Here is a 14,837-nt window from a genome sequence, read left to right as displayed (position 1 = left end):
TTTTAATTTAATCAGTCTGTTTTATGTTCCTTTTTCTTTCTTGCCTCTTTCCTGATAAAATATTTCATTATTCCATTTTGTTCTATTAAATTGTTAAACTTACTTTTACCACTCTTTTAGTAATAACCATAATTACATGTAATTTTGACATATTACAATCCAAAAAAAAAAAAAAATCATGGCTTTTACCACTCTTCCTAATTATACTTGAACCTAAAGACATTTTAATTCAATTTACCCCCTCTCAACTTTGGTAAAATCGTTGTAATGTATTTTATTTTGTTACTTTTTTAGAAAGTGTTTACTTCTCATTCAGCCTTATTTCCATTTTGTTTGCCTTTGTGGAAGAGCAGTTAAGATCCCTCAGTGGTTGTTCCTACCCATCCGGGGGCCCGAGGAGTGGGAGCCGCAGACCCGAGCGCTCCAGTCCTCAGTAGGGAACTGCTGACTACAACACAGAGGGCACCGCGCCTTCAGACCAGGCTGCAAGTTCAGGTTGGACAGCGGTGAATTCAGGAGCCAGAGCAGTCCATTCACTCTGAAATTCCTCGTTGGCTGTGACCAACCACAAGGCAACAGCCTTGCGCTTCCTTTCCGATGTCTTCAGGATCTCTGCAGAAGTAGAAAGCCGGGCATGATTTCTCATGGGGGTTCGCGGGAAAACAGTGCCACGCATGCGCAGAACATCCCGGGTCGTCCTCTATGGCATCACCACCAGAGTGAATTTCCTCGTTGTTGCAAAGGATAGCAACGTCCACATGGTGCAGAGGAGAGTCTACACAGAGTGTTGGTAGGCAGAGGTTAAAGCACCTCTGTGAGAGGCTGGTGGTCAGCCTTGAGATTGAGAACCCCCAGAAGTCTTGGCTCCAGGAAGGCCGCCTGGATCTGGTCAGGGAAGGTTCCAGGAGCAGGGCAGCCGGCGATAGGCGTGGTTCCAGTAGCACCAGCAACTTCAGCACAGCTCACCGGCCAGGATTCCTGGATGGCATGACATTGACATCGGCCCGGTTTTCAAGGGCAACAATGGCACGAGTTGCCAGCAGAAGCGTGCATAAATCTTTTCAGATTTAGGATGTAGATGCCATCCCTTTTCCTTTTGTAGATGTACTGTTCCAATTGGAAGTCAAGGTCGGTGCCACCTGAGTAAGTTCCTGCTGTGAGGAATTTGAGGACATCCTCCTGCTTAACTTGCAGGACATCCAGGGCTCCGGATAGTATGAAAGTTTCCCTTTAAGTTACAGCAGCAATGCACAACGACACTTTTATGGACCCTCCCTGGGTAGTTCATCCGACAGGTGTCAAGCATTTTAACACTGATTTGTTACTTAAATCAACATGACACCACCACTACTGTTTTGTTTACAGTCAATACTCCCTTATACTTTCCTGTATATTTTTAAGATGTATATTTTGTAATATTTTATGTATTTATGAAAAGAGAGAACAAGCAAGGGGAACTGCAAAAGGAGAGGGAGAAGCTGCCTCTCCGCTGGGCAGGAAGACTGACAGAGGGCTCCATCCCAGGACCCGGGGATCATGACCTGAGCCAAGGCAGACAATTAACCAAATGAGCCCCCTGAGTATCCCAGGATGTATTTCATTTTTACTGCATTACTATTTTCCCTGCTAGGATACATTTTCTTCCACCTGAACACCATTAAGTGTTTCTTTTAATCATCTCAGTAAATCCTCTGAAAAACACGCACTTTGTTTTTAAAGGATCTTTTGCTGATTAATGATTTTCTGGACTGGTAGTTATCTTTCTGCAACCTATATAATTCTGTTAGCTTACAATTTCTGTCGTTCCTCTTGAGAAGCCAGCTGTGGGTCTTGTTCCTTTGAAGGAAACGTTTCTTTCCCTCAGATTGCTTAACCATTTTCACCATCTTTGCTTCTCTGTAGTTTCTTTTTTATTAATATTATTAGGATTTGGGGTATTCTCTGCATTTATCTTGCCTGTGTTGCAGAACTTCCTTAATCTGCTGTTCAATGTTCTGTAGAATTCTCTTAAAATATTGCTTCTGCCTTATTTTTAACTTCTCTCCTTTAGGGACTCCCATTGCATGTATATTAGACCTTTCCTATCTCACAAATCTCCTACCACTGTACTATTTTTAATGTTCTTTTTTTCTCTGTGTACTTCATTATTAAATTTTGTACTAACGTGTCAATTTCAGTAATCCTGTCTCTCCCAACCTTCATTATTCAAAGACTGTTTATTTAAAACAGAACATTTTGATAAGTAATCTTCACTTGTAGGAGTCTGTTTCTTTCCCTTTAGAGATGGCGATTCTCCACCAAAATCTCCATCTTTTCATCTGTTTCTAGTATCATAATATACTATTCATAATTATTCTGAGGTCCTTGTCAGGCGGTAATGGTTTTTCAATTATGTGTGAACTTGCTTCTATTTTGTTTATTTTATTTTTGATCTTGACATTGGTCTTGCAGTCTACCAGTTTTTATTAATAACTAACTATTCTGTAGTAAAAGATTGCAGAGGCTTGCTTATGGCCTGATTCATTCCTCTAGATAGTATTTACCTTTCTCCTGCTACGTGAGAACAATGGGGGCTTAACAGGAACTGTTGCCAGTCATGGCTGCATTGTAGCCCCATTAATGCTTACCATAATTCTAGTATAACCTGGACTCAGCCAAGAGGTCAGGACCCTCTCCGTGGCCCCCTTCCAGTTTCAGGTCCTAAACTGTAATCATTGTCGTAATTACGAGTCTGTCGATAGCCCTGTCATGCTTTTCACACAACTTTTAAATCTTCTGTCCCATATAGCCCAGGATTTGGCAAATATTTTCAGGGGAAAATTAGCCACATGCTTGGGGCTGCCAAATTCGACCATGACTGTTGGTGCCTCTATCCTCCAGCAGCTTCCTCTGTGGCTCAGAGCTCAGATTCCGCACTGCACCTGCCTCATCAACTCACCCCAGAGTAAAAGCCGATGCAAAAGTTATTTCACCTCTCAAGATTCTGGCTCCTGATTAAAACCCTCCATGCGCTTCCTCAGGCCTGGTCATAGGCAACTGCAAAGGCTTTCCCTGACAGACCTCAAAGAGGAAAGCTACCCTCCTCACACCAAATTCGGGGCACAGCCCATGCATTGAAAGTCTCTGAAGGGAATTACTGTCAAGGACTCAGCCCCTCTGCCTGGGTGTTCCCTCACATATTTAAATACCTACCCCAGAGCCTTCATGTTTAGATCTTTTAATCTTGGGCCTTGGGCCAAGATCCCCTCAGGTATTTGTGCCAAGCTCTCCTTATGAGGGGAGGAGTGGGAAACCAACACACTTTCCCCCACTATGACTCAGCACCCCAGTACTTTCCTGCTCTTGGTGCTTTCCCCTTACCTCACCCCAACCGCCATGGTCCATAAACTTGGGAGCCTTTTGTTCAGGACTCCTTCACCTGTGAGATAACCCCCACATTGGCACTGATCCACCTGACTTTCAAAGGGTGCACCATTCCATGGAGGAAAATGGAATCAAGGAGTCAAAATTTTCATTGGTTTTCGCCTCTTAGCCTCTCAGTAAGTGACTAAGGTTTAACTCTCTCATTTTTGGCTTGTTGCTCTAATCAGCTATTCAACACCCGACGGCTCAGCTTCTCTCCAACTCAGCTGAACTCCTGACAGTTTTTCTTCAGCTCCCTTTCCCCAGTTCTTTTTTGTCTCTTGACTGCCATTAAACATTTTCCTTCTGTATTTTATCCAGATTTTATAGTTATTTTCCGCAAAAGTGCTGTTCCATTGCTATCTAATCTATCTTACCCAGAAGTGTAATTTCCACCTACTGCCTCCCAATTAAACATCCTGGAAGTACCACAAAACACTTTTGATTACACTTCATTAACTGAAATTAGATACATTGTTAAAACTAGCTTCAAGTGTATCTGGGAAATAGTCCTACAACTGAGAACTCTGTCATCGTAGGTTCTGTTTGTAAGGATAAGGCAACGATCAGCCACTTCCACACATTCCCATTTTGTCCCTGGTTCCATGTTGCTTTTTCCACTGCTACTAACGCTGGCTGAACTGATGATGTAAAGTATGTTGAGTTTCTATTCACAGTGTTGACTTTACAGAGCCTGAAGTTGGTGGCATGGTCAGAGACTAGACAGTTGATGAATTACCAACACCTCGTGATTTGGGGTGGCTAAACACAAAGAACATGTTCATGGTGAGGGCTGGGTACATGCCTTGCAAATTAAACATACACTGGGCTAAGTCAATGTATTTCTTCAATTTTATCAATACTGTATGGTTGAAAATTCCAACGGTTAATGTGTCCCTGAAAATGGTATAATTTTAACTTTAATTGACTTTTTTCTTATTGTGTAGACTGCTCTTTAAAAAGATTTCAAAAATTAAGTTTGATGGTAGGCATCCTAATTTCCGTGTTATTTTTGTATCACTATAACTTAATCTTTGTTTATGTGCTTTGGTTGCTAAAAGGAGAAAAAAGAATTAATATTATATAAATCACTAATCTTTCTCAGTGTTTATGGCCAAAATATAACAGAATTTGTAGGTTTTTCAATTGTATATTGTAATGTGACTTTTATTTCTGATGACATACATATCTAAATATATCTAACAGGTTCCACTAATGAGTTGATTTGATTAGAGCATACCCTTTTCAATTATAACTAATCTCTTAAAAGATATACTACAACTAACTTCCAAATTATGTGTCTCAGAGCCTCTGTCAAAAAGCTCATTCCCCTAAAATACATACAATGCTTGCTGACACTCGGATGTCATATGTAGGTGTTATCTGGATTACATGTATGTGTTCTACGTAGGTGTTACAATATCTACACCTCAGGAAATGATACAGGTTCTGAGCCTATATGAGAACAAAAGGCTTTATGTCAGTGCTGGGTAAAGGAACAGAAAGTATACCGTTCATTTCGCTAGGGATAATTTAATTTCAAGAGTTATTAACTAGATATTGAAGAAGAGAAATGGCAATAAAGGAAATAGTAGGGTAGCACAGAAATAATAACTTCAAGAAGGAATTACCTGCAGCTATTGCTAGATCTGGAGAGAAGGGAGAAGAGATTGAAAACTTAGAAAACTGCAGGAGCTGAGACTCAGATCTCTGAGGTGGTCGCCCCACTGGGCCGGTGTTGGTGCCTCCGAAGCTTAGAGAAGAGGCCCATGGAGGGGGATTGAAACCCAAGAGGAGGGCGAGGCAGCCAGCGGGTGCTGATGTGCCTTAGGAAGCCTGCTGAAGAGGATTCTCAAAGTGTTGGCTCACCCATCAACTTGCCACTGGCAGGGAAGAGAGAATTGCTGGGTGACCCTGACAGGACAAAAGGCAAACAGGAACATATTGTTCCCTCCTTTTCCAGCCTACCACTGTCTCTCTACCACCCCCTACTGGTGCAAGGGAAACGCGGTCCACAGAACGCCAACCTCAGCTTCACAAAGCAGAGTGCCCGAGGCAGGAGTGGAAGCAGAAAAATGGCTTAACAACTAGCACAAAGGTCTACATATGTTACCATGTTACCACATGCAACACTGGATTATACACGTTTTCTTAAAGTTCCACATTGACTCTGTAGGATTTCATTTTGATAGAGGATATTATTAGTATTAAACATAGACAAAATAAAATGAATTTGAAACCATGTGCCCTAAATTTCAAGCGGGTATCTAGTCTCGTTATGAAAAACTGAGCTAAGAAAAACAGAAAAGCTAAAGCAGGTTTAAATTACAAGAGCTGTTTGTGAACATGTATATCCTGTTTTTCTGAGACAGTCTTAATTTCAAAAATAGGGCTGACTTTGAAATTTTTTCTTGTAAACATATAATTTATGATGTATAATATATAACTATTTAAATATATATATATTTTTTTCTTGTAACGCATATGTGCTCACAGATTAGGGCCTATGCTCTGTGTGTGTGTGTGTGTGTGTGTGTGTGTGTGTGTGCGCGCGCGCGTGCGCACACCCACACAAACACCCCCCAAGCATTTTTAATATATATTTAGAAAAGTAACAATCTTGAGATTTTGGATTGAAACAAAGTAGATTATTCTAGTTTAAATTTTTTTTGGCCTCTGGCAATGATTCTTAAAAAGCGAACCACAATTTTTAATGGACAGAAGTAAGGATGACATTTGGCTGATGCAGGAATATATTTTGGTCAGATTCCACCTCATTCTGGAAGAAAAAAAGAATGTTCAAGCAAATAACATAAATGAACTAAAAACATAACTTCAGTTGTCATAGGCAACCTTTCCCTTCCAAGCAGAAGAAAGGATAAGGATAAGAAACATATGGAAAAAAAGGACACATGATCTGAAAGTATGCACAAGAGAAATCTAAGAATAACATGAACACATATGCTATATGCAACTAATCAAGCAAATTACCAGCCAGAAAAGCTCAGTGTCCCTCAATGAATTCCCATTTACTTCTAAGAGTAGTTTCTATAGACCCATTTACCTTCCAGCTGGCAATGAATAAGTAGAGTAAAGACTGTTGGGAACAAAGGATAAGAAGAGTATTTGGGTAATTCCAGTGAGGCAAAGCAGTGCTAATCACTCCTCTGCAGTTGCGTCTAGAAGCTCGATCTTGTAAAATGAAAGAAACTTATTTTGTGGACTAAATCATGCAATCCATGCTAGCATTTATCATGGAAATCATATATCACACGCACACAAACTTTTTTTTTAGTCAACCTTTGCAGAATTCAAGCTTAAAATTGTGAATTGATTTTAAATCTGTATTTTTGGGGCGCCTGGGTGGCTCAGTGGGTTAAGCCGCTGCCTTCGGCTCAGGTCATGATCTCGGAGTCCTGGGATCGAGTCCCGCATCGGGCTCTCTGCTCAGCAGGGAGCCTGCTTCCTCCTGTCTCTCTGCCTGCCTCTCTGCCTGCTTGTCATCTCTCTCTGTCAAATAAATAAATATCTTTAAAAAAAAAATTAAATCTATTTTCGTAAACTTTCCAATTTCCCTATTATTGGTTTCAATTATAAATATCCACTGATGTTCTATTTGTAGTTACTTAACTTTCTTAAGTAACTGCTTTAACTCAAGTTTTTACTTTGTTTTGATTTTTCCCCCCCTTTGGCTTTGTTTTAATGTTAAAGACACAGAAAAGCCAAACTCAGAGGTTTTATTTTATTTTATTTTTTTAAAGATTTTATTTATCTGACAGAGAGAGATCACAAGTGGGCAGACAGGCAAGCAGAGAGAGAGAGAGGAGGAAGCAGGCTCCCTGCAGAGCAGAGAGCCCGATGTGGGACTCGATCCCAGGCCCCTGAGATCATGACCTGAGCTGAAGGCAGAGGCTTAACCACTGAGCCACCCAGGTGCCCCAAACTCAGAGGTTTTAAACACAAAACCTAGTGGAACCATCTTAATGATAATATAAACTCCTAAGGGCTTATCCTACCATTTAAAAATGAAAAGCAATTTGAGACTTAAGGGGGAGACTTCGGGAGGGTTAATGGGTAGTAAAGTAACAAAGCAAGCAATACCCAAATAGAAGGAGAGATGAAAATTCTCATTTATGAAAAATGTGATAATAAACAGCAACAAAACAAACAGAGCAAGCAAAAATAAGGCATTTGACTCTGATGGTTATTACTGCATTGCATTTTTCTTGAGTTCTGAGAGCTGAAAAAGCAAAGCTATTTTTCTGTTCATGATTAACATCGGACTCATAAAATTACATCCTGTATAACATACGTATTGAAATTTGAGGGTTTTGTAGCCTAGTACTGATCAATTTTTTAAATTTTTTGAATTAGGATAAACATATATCTAAAAAATCACTAGAAGGAGAACTCTAGAGGTTCACCCTTGTTGACTGTATTTTTGAGATATTCTGTTCTTTGCCTACCTGTCAATAATTGTTAAGGAAAACGTTTTAATTACAATCTTTTAGGAATTTCCTGCTATAGTTCTATTAACTTTTGCCTCATATTTTCATTGCTACATCCTTTTAGTTAAAAGAATGTATCATTAGGTAATAAGCCCTTCCACTCTTCCAGTTTTGTAGTTTATTTTAAGCTGGCTTTAACACATCATAATGCTTTATTTTGGTGTTTTCCTAATGTGTCTATTTACATTCAACTTTTTAGTACACTTAGGTTTTAGTGTCTTCCTGTAAACAAGAACCCATGTCTGGAACTTTCAAAATCCAAACTCTAAATCTTTTAACTTGTGAGTTTAGGCCATATAGTTTTATTTTAAGTATGGATATCTTAGGAATTATGTCTACTGTGGTGCCCAAGTGGGGTGCTTCTTGATCAGAGGGGGACCCCCAAATGTGAGGTGGCCATCAGGTGGGAGCCGGTATTCAAGTTGGTTTACTCTTCCACGCCAGTCTTGCATATCTAAATTATTACTCGGAGATGTAGACAGAATGATGTAAGTATAGCCACTGATGATGATATAAAACTATTTTGATGATCTTACGAATAAGACATATTTCTACAATATTGTCAAACATATTAAAATTCCTTTGAAAAAGAACTTTTTTTCCATATTTACTTTATAACGACTTTCCTGTATCTCACCCGAAAGTACTATTTTACTCACACTTGGACCAGATGGAGAAGGGCAGGTACCCACATACACTGGGAAGGAGCTAACCCCACAGACGGAAGTGGCGGGGCCAGAAATGCAATTCTTCTAGCAACACAGTAGGCAATAATGATGTCTTCTAACATATTTGTGATATTCATTTTATACTTTCCTACCAGAATCATTTTTTTTAATACACCGGGAAAACACACAGAAGGCCAAAGAAGAAAACAAGTGCCTGTAACCTCACCAAAGTTATTGCATTATTAAAAGTCCATGTAGATCATCTAGGAAATTTGTCTGCTTCTTCCTAACATATTTATCAATTTGGATTAAAAACTTAGATTATATGCTATATATATTTTTGTAAATTGATTTGATTAATATTCTGTGAAAATATCATTAAATACTCTTCTCTAAAATAACATTAATAAATTCAGCTCTACAGTATTCCATTATACAGATAAATAAAAATTAATTAACTTCATAATGGCATCTGAGATGTTTCTAATAGTTTGCCATTATACATGTCATGGACGAAACCATCTTTTTTATATAAATTACTTGATTTCTATCTTTAGTTTTTTATTGAGCATATATTCCTACGTGGTGCAATGCTGGGTGATTTTTTTTTTTTTAACAACCTTTTCCCCCTTGAGATACTACAAACATAGTGAAGTGCTTGTATCTTAAATTCATGGATCAATGAATTTTTACATACGTGTGTCCTTGTTTAACCACCACACACTAGGAGATATATAACATTTCCAGATGGGTCAGGCTTTAATGGCTACTGATGCATATTGAAAAAAATGTATCATTTTAATTTTATTTGAGCCTTTTTTCCTTTGTACCCTCTCTAATATTGGTTCTTTTCTGCTCAACTCTTACAATTTTGATACACAAATTTGTAGACAATTATTACTGTTATTGTTTGTAGAGTAAACAAAATTACCTTTTTCCTAGAGAACAAAAAATTAATTGTATGTTTTCTCACAGTGTTATCTGTCTTCTGGTGTCAGCTTATGAATCTGTCCCAACTTTCTTTTGAGACATTTTTGTTACAATCAATCCTATAGTATTAAGTCCTCTCAGTGTGGGACCAAAAAAAGGCTAAAAATTCTGATGATGTTTTACTGAAAAATTAGATAAAGCGATTTGTTGGCATTTAAATTTTTGAATATAAAGAATTAACAACTCTTATCTTTCTCCACATAACTTAGAAGTTCTACCAGTTCTGTATACCATTTACAGTTATGTGTGGCTAATTAACAACTCTTATCCTTCCCAACATGACTTAGAAGTTTCTACCAGTTTTGTATGTGATTTAAAGTTATTGGTGGCTAATACGCTATCATTTTTACAACTGCTGAAAGAATAAGTCAAAGAATAAATACGAGAAAAGAGCAGCAGCAGACCAACGCTGGAGACAACAGAACTAAGTCACTGACAAAAATCCAACACGATTATCTCCAGGAGGCAGTATTAATTCTCATCATTCCCGTATTAGGTTCTCAAGAGCAACAGGAGTGGTTGCCGAAAGAAACTGTATCTGCTTGACTCCGTAGTTAAAGAGGATGTGTATAACTAAGTGAAAGACTATTTACATGAGAAAAGAGATGGAGAGCTAGTGCTTTGGGTCACTGTAACGAGTACCCAGCACCTTTTTCTCTGATTGCCTTGTTTGCCAGTGTGAGCAGGAAGCTGCTCCTGACTTCCTTCACTGCCTTAGAGCGATGTCTGTAGGAGTTAAAGACCGAAGACAATGTCTCCACACAAGGGACTGTAAATATAGAAACAATTGAGTTGCCCTTTGAATGCAGTTTATTTTCCTGAAAGCAAAAAGAAATCACTCTCCTTCTGAAGCCTCAGCTGCTTGGGAGACTTTCCCGTCACTGTGAAATCAATCTAGCCAGAGTCATTTTGAAAACTGGCTATCAGTTGCCTTCATTTCCACATGAAAGCATTTTTTGTCCTTATTCATACCAAAAGCTGACTTGGTGCTACAAGCTTCCAGTTAAGATTCTACTTGTTCCATTTTTCAAAATAGTTTTGAGTTTACATTTGGAAATACATTTCAAACACTATCTACAAAAAGCAGGGCTTGTAAGAAAAGCATACTGAAAACCTCTGGAAACTTAACACACTAGAGTGGTTTCTTTGACTTGTTAGTCAAGCTGTAAAGTTAAGTCTGGCCATTGCTAGTGGCTCTCGTACCACCGGTGTTATAAACTGATATTCAGAGCAGTTTCTTTTCCAGGTGCGTTTAACAGTCTCCAGAGGGACAGGCCGCCATGGAAATGCTCTGCTCATCACCTGCGATGGGAAAGACTCGAGTGACACCGCTAATTGCTTATTTGTAGGAACCTGGAAAGTGAGTAGCCGTAACATCATTTCCCATGTAATGACAAATGCTCTTCCCAGGTCCTCTTAACTCGGGCTGGGTATTACCCTCTTTACCCTGCATTGCTTGTTATTTTACCTTAAATAAGCTGGTACCGATGCGGGCAGACTAGAGATCACCAGAAGGAAGCACGTCAACAGAAAACTGAAATATACTTAGAGAAATACTGAGGGAATATTACTAACACAACATTATTGCTTTCCTGAGATGATTGTTGGAAGATACCTAGAACTCATATGGTTAAAGAGAAGGAACGAGGAGAAAATATTGTTCTGGGCTGGAGCCCTAGATTTTGCATCCATCTTTCAGCTCTGATCACATAATATGTAAACTAGGTATTCATTGCTGCAGTTAATTTTCAATCTAACTTTTGGATACATTAAATGCATAAACCAATTATTTCTCTGTTAGAAAAAGCAAGTATTATATTTACACATTGGGTATTAGAGAAATCAATTCAAATCTTTTCTGAAACTCAAAAACTATAGAGACTTATTCTTAAATACCATATTCAAAGTATGATAAACAAATGGCCTTATTATTTTACAAGGGGTATACATAATTCAGTGTTCATTAATCATTTCTATTTTCATAGGAGTTAAGGAAAAAGAAATAACTTAGGATGGAAGAGGGTTGCCCTGTATTTAAGAAAATGAAATGTGAAACGTGATAAACTATTTTCAGAAATTTAAATACATCAGTAGAGTGTGCTTTTTTGTCTACAGGAAACTGGAGAAACCAACGTGTAATGACTATGTTAATTGTAATTAGCAATGCAAACATATTGTTGTCCAAATGACAAAAGTGGTAACTACTGACCTTACACAGAGCATTCATTTTCTTTTCCTTTCTTTTTTTAGTATGCCAAATAATATAATATAAATGTCAGAAACAATAAAAGTAGAATGTCACTGTATTCTGCTATCTAAATTCAAATATAGGGGCACCTGTCTGGCTCAGTGGGTAGAACACACAACTCTTGATCTGGGGGTTATAAGTACAAACCCCACATTTGGTGGAGCAAATACTTAAAAATAAAATCTTAAAAAAAAAGTGATTTACAAATACAGATATTGCCAGAGATAAAGAAAATACTGGAATATAATTAAGACACACAGAGAAAAGTTCTTTAATCACCTAATTGTCCTCCTCTTTTAAATTTCCACTTAATAATAACTATCTATTAAAAAAATTACCAGTAATGTTACCCCCCAGAACATATTGGTTAGAAAACAGCTGCTTAAATATTTCAGTTTAATATGTAACACCTGCTACATATTAATAGTAGCCATGAAGCAGGTTGATAACTTTAGCAGGGGGTGTTTTATTGGAGGTAGACATGGTATGAAAGAAAGATCACATACAGCAGCACAGAAAATCAAAGTGACATCTGTTTTAGAAAGAGTATGACATGTGCTGGGTGGTAAGCATAAGGATACGACCAACTGCCAAAATAAAAGAAAAGATTTCATTTCAGAATGAAAAGGATTATGTTTCTTTCATTTTCTTTTGGTTAAGGAAAAGGCTATGCCAAGATAGATAGATAGATAGATAGATAGATAGATAGATAAGAAAAAAAAAGGGGGGGCGCATCTAGGCAGCTTAGTTGTTAAGCAATTGCCCTCGGCTCAGGTCATGATCCTGGGGTCCTGGGATCCAGCCCCTTGTTGGGCTCCCTGCTCAGCGGAAAGACTGATTTTCCCCCTGCCTTCACCCCTACCTGTGTTCCCTCTCTTGCTATCTCTCTCTCTGTCAAATAAATAAGTAAAATCTGGAATGAGTAAATGAATGAATGGAAAGAAGGAAGGAAGGGAGGGAGGGAGGGACTGTGGGAGGGAGGGAAGGAGGGAGGAAGGAAACAAGAAATGGGGGAAGGGAAATGGCTATGCCTAGGTAAAATTTAGAGCAATCAAGGACACTCTCTATTGACAGCTGAAGACATACAGGACAGAGGTACTTCGGGGCTTGAATGGGGACAGGGATGCCAAAATGTAGGCCTTAGAAATGCACTTTATCATTATGTTTTTGTTGTCTCCATTGTTCTGGCTCCATCCTTGTGATCATCTTTATTTTCTTGACTGGATACTCATTCTCTTGACTCCAGAAACTTAATCATGTTCCTTAGCATTCTCTTCTTTTTGACCTCTTATTTTTTATGCTAGCACAATCTGGTAAAGTTTACTCTAGAGGCAATTTTACTCTTAAATACATCCCAATATGGATTTTGATTGCTTTCGTATTTCGTTGTTTCTTGATTGCTTTTTGTATTTTGGCCATTGTCTTTACATCTCTGCCATCCTTCCGGGCTGTTCTCTAATTATGATACCCTGCGTCTGTATTGGAGAACATATGTAGTACTGCGTCTTTGCCTCTTTTCAAAAGGATAGCACTCAAATGTTTTCTAATATGTTCTTCTAATTAGGTCAAAATATTATTATGGATTAGTTTCTTTGATAAAAAGCATTTATTTTTCTGTGAAAGGCTACTGAACTAAGGACAGATCATCAGCTAAGAGGTATACCTCCTCTAATGAAGACATTCCTTGTGTTTTATGCAATGCAATCACGAGAAGAACATACCCAGAGAGTTCTGTGAGTCCATAACTTTGCTGCTTCTGTCTCTTTATAACACACTGTCCATTAGTTGACTAAAGAACATCCCTTTCCCTTCCTGTTTATATGAGTTACCAAGACAACTCTAAGCTGCTGGGTGGCTCAGTTGGTTAAGCATCTGTCTTCAGCTCAGGTCATGATCCCAGAGTCCTTGGATAGAGTCCTGCATCAGGCTCCCAACTCCCCATTGGGGAGTCTGCTTCTCCTTCTGACCTTCTCTGCTCTCATGCTCTCTCTCAAATAAATAAATAAAATCTTTAACAACAACAACAAAAAAAAGAGTGAGTGAAAGTTTGTTGCATTTTCTTGGTGGATCTAATGTTCTCTTTGAGATGATGGAGAATGCAAATTGGTTTTTCCAAAACTGTCCCCTTAAATACATCCATCTCTATCTAGTCTGGTCAATGAAGATTCAAGCATGAAGTTTCTTTTTTATTAGTATTTCCAGTTTTTATCCTTTTGTGAACTTCATACACATTTCATTGGAACACTGGAAACAAAAGATCAGGTATTTCTAATCTGCTACTATATTTGCCAGAGTTTTCAGTCATTTTGTCAAAATGATTGTGCTACATCTGTACTCACGGTCAAGACTGTGCCATCACGACTTATCAACATTGGTTTATTCATCTGAAGCAGGGACCACAATTACTATAGAATTCCTTGCTATGCCAAGTACAGTAGTTTCTACACAGAAAATGGTAGATTAATACTTTATCAAGTTAATAAAATATTTTCCGTAGGAATTTAAATACTATTAAATAGGCTTCTGTGATCAAGATGAAAACACTAAAAAGACAAAAGCATCATATACATAAGCTTTTGTAAACACATATATGTGCATATACATACTTATAAATTCATTGAAAGTGTAATTTGCTACAGTGGCCAAAGATTTTTATTATTTGCTAAAGTATCCAAATATTTTTGTGGTAGACATATGACTCCTGGCAAAATTCATCATCTTTTGGATTCTCTTTATAAGTTTCACCTTGTGTGGAAGTATAAATGGTGGCAATTTGGTGTATTAAAAGCCAAGACAAAACCAATTTATTCCATATACTCCATGAAGACAAATAATCGTATACAGTCTCCAGGGATAGACAAGTCCTCCAAAATAAGGATATGGAGACTGCTTGTTCAAGACTCTACTGGAGTAATATATTTAGGGAAGGCCATGATTCAGTGGGGTCATTGTCTGATAAAATTGTAGACTTAAACTAGAAAATACCAATGCTAGGTATATTAGTTCCCTTTTGCTGCTGTA

General features: G+C 38.1%; 1 pseudogene; it reads right to left on the bottom strand.

Annotated features, from left to right (window-relative positions):
• Positions 1–353: 353 nt before the first annotated feature.
• On the bottom strand, positions 354–3,377 carry LOC125093957 (40S ribosomal protein SA-like; annotated as a pseudogene).
• Positions 3,378–14,837: the final 11,460 nt, after the last annotated feature.

This window comes from Lutra lutra, chromosome 2 (genome assembly GCF_902655055.1).
Source record: "Lutra lutra chromosome 2, mLutLut1.2, whole genome shotgun sequence".
In the NCBI taxonomy this organism is placed as follows: domain Eukaryota; kingdom Metazoa; phylum Chordata; class Mammalia; order Carnivora; family Mustelidae; genus Lutra; species Lutra lutra.
This window is presented reverse-complemented; position numbering and strand designations above follow the sequence as displayed.